Source organism: Belonocnema kinseyi, chromosome 2 (genome assembly GCF_010883055.1).
Source record: "Belonocnema kinseyi isolate 2016_QV_RU_SX_M_011 chromosome 2, B_treatae_v1, whole genome shotgun sequence".
Lineage (NCBI taxonomy): Eukaryota > Metazoa > Arthropoda > Insecta > Hymenoptera > Cynipidae > Belonocnema > Belonocnema kinseyi.
Genome location: NC_046658.1, coordinates 69,584,673 through 69,586,512, shown reverse-complemented (window position 1 = coordinate 69,586,512; position 1,840 = coordinate 69,584,673). Strand labels below are relative to the sequence as shown.

Below are 1,840 nucleotides of genomic sequence, written 5' to 3'. Positions count from 1 at the left end.
TTCCAAACTATCGCTTTCAGTCATCCCGTCCTCGTAGAAAAAGTAGAAAAAAAATATTTACCAAAAAGTTTTAAGTTTTCGTAAATTAAAGTTTTTTAAATGATCTAAAAAATTTAATTGAGCAAATGAAAATCTAAACTCAAGTGATATTGCTCTCTCATTATGCATAGAATAAGCCTACACAGACAGATTTTCTCTATATTTGCACTTAATTTTAATCGGCTTCTGGAGCACCGTGAAAGCAAGTCATAAATATACGAATAATAGTATTTCTCAAGTGCAAAATCTATTTTCTCAGTCATGTTCCATTCTTTTGTCGATTGACGGCCTTTGAGTGTCACGAAATAAAATAAAATATCCAAAATGTATGGTTAGTGTTTCAGATAGATTTGATCATAATAGAGTACTCTAACCTCCAACTTCGGACAGTTGCTTATATTTCGTGAAACTAAAAGGTCTTTAACACATAGAAAAAAGAAGCATAATTTCGCAAAAGCATTCTACATTAAAAAAAATATTATTCAGACCTTTATAACTTACTTTTACGTTTAGAATACTTTCTACAAAAAGGCGTAGGCACACTCCTATGTCAAGAGAGAGTTTGAGTCGTTTTTTGATTCTATTTTATTAGTTTGTAGGTGTCAAGTTGTAATATTTCAAGGAAATGTTAAATTTTTTACGTCGTATGTCAACAAACACTCTTGAAAAATACGGAAATGCATGCAGGGTAACGGACTGCGACTTTTTAAACTACGCATGTGCCAAAAAGTGCGAGTCTATTTAAAATTACAAAGCATCAACTTTTAATATTACATTAATAGTAAATTCTTTAAAGAAATAAGCTATTTCTTAGATTAAATTTAATTGATTTTTTACAGAGAAAATTTGTTTTAAATGTTTATCTCTATTATGATTGATAGTATTTTTTGATTTCAAATAGACTCGGACTTTTTGGCACATGCGCAGTTGAAAAAGTTCATTGCAGCCTCCTCTTCGATACAAAGTCGGGGTAGCCAATGAACATCGATTGATAAAAATAACCTGAATTTCTTGGTAGTAGACGCGAGGGCCCTTCCAGCCTTCAAATAAAGGAACGTGTACGTTTCAAGGCTGTTTTAAAAGGTGGAAGTTCACCGTAATTTATTCGAGTTTCATCATAAAACAGCTAGGTCGCAGTTTTATATTTTTTGCAATGTCGCGATTTTGAAGTGATATTGGATATCTTCAACTTTTTTACAAAAATATTTCAGCAGAAAAAATATTTGAATTTTTCCACCATGCAAGGAAAAAATTTTGAGATACTAAGAACATTAAAAATGTTTATTATATTAGATATAATTGAAATTTGAAAAACGAAAAACATTGAAATTTATACTATTTTCGCAGCATCTTCTTGAAACGGAAACAATTCAAGAAAGTTTTTATTGGATAAAATTGTTTAGCTCAAAATAAAATTCACAGGATATGTTCCTTATAAAAGGCAGCATTCAATAAAAAATTGAAGAAAAATATAAGTGCGAGTTTTTTGTTGAAATTGTTGAAATATATATCACGGTTGTGAGACGTGGTTATGGCTGAAATTTTACCGCGATTTCGCTGGAAGCGGGTGCAATTTTTCAGATTAGCACCCGCTCCCGGCGAAATCCTGCGGTTGTCCTTATGGCAAATTTTTAATTATATATATATATATATATATAGATGGAATGGCGTAGCGCTACAGATAGTGGCAATAATGTATGGCAAAAGAGGAGTGGGCTCATGGTGTCGCCCTGAAAGACACCTCTCTGAAACGTGAACTTGTTAGTTGTCACACGATTTTTTCCAGATGAGATAGTAAATC

The 1,840-nt window shown here is 31.8% G+C and overlaps 1 protein-coding gene across 2 annotated transcripts in view; it reads right to left on the bottom strand.

Moving 5' to 3' along the window:
- LOC117168466 (probable beta-hexosaminidase fdl) overlaps positions 1–1,840 on the bottom strand; it is a 92,681-nt gene that overhangs the window by 18,054 nt on the left and 72,787 nt on the right. The gene's annotated exons all lie outside the window — the stretch shown is intronic.